This window comes from Aplysia californica, unplaced genomic scaffold (assembly GCF_000002075.1).
Source record: "Aplysia californica isolate F4 #8 unplaced genomic scaffold, AplCal3.0 scaffold00016, whole genome shotgun sequence".
Lineage (NCBI taxonomy): Eukaryota > Metazoa > Mollusca > Gastropoda > Aplysiida > Aplysiidae > Aplysia > Aplysia californica.
The window spans coordinates 913,704-914,292 of record NW_004797286.1 but is presented as its reverse complement, the minus strand read 5'-3'; positions in this window follow the sequence as shown (position 1 = coordinate 914,292).

The following is a 589-nucleotide window of genomic DNA, read 5'->3' as shown; positions in this document are numbered from 1 at the left end:
TGTGTGTGTGTGTGTGTGTGTGTGTGTGTGTGTGTGTGTGTGTGTGCGTGTGTGTATGTGCGTGTGTGCACATATTATGTGTGTGTGTGTTTGTGTATGAAAGCGTGTATGTGTGTTTACATTGTTGCCTAAAGGTTAATCTAGTGTATACTCGTACCTCCTTTTAAGCAGGTCTGTATATTAAATATATCAAAACGTAAGTGCATGAAACATGTGTTTAATTTACTAACACAATATTTACTTACCATACACGATACCAACCCTGTCAGGAAATGAAATATCTAGATACCAACAACGAAGTACAACCTTTAAAAATTAGGACGGTCGGTATCGTTCATCTCTTTGCTCAAAGCCAGACCAAAGAGTCTACATAACCTAACCATGTGCATAAGTATGAGTAATACAAAGGCGTAGCATGTGAGCTTTCATGAACAGTATAAATTGGATAGCCCAAAACATTACGCGAGATATATTTTTCCAGGAAAATCTGTTCTTATCCGAGAAAAAATTACCTTCCCTGCGGCACTGAGTATTTTTCGGGAATTCCCTGTGAGTTATATTTAAGTATGACACAACATCACCGCAATGA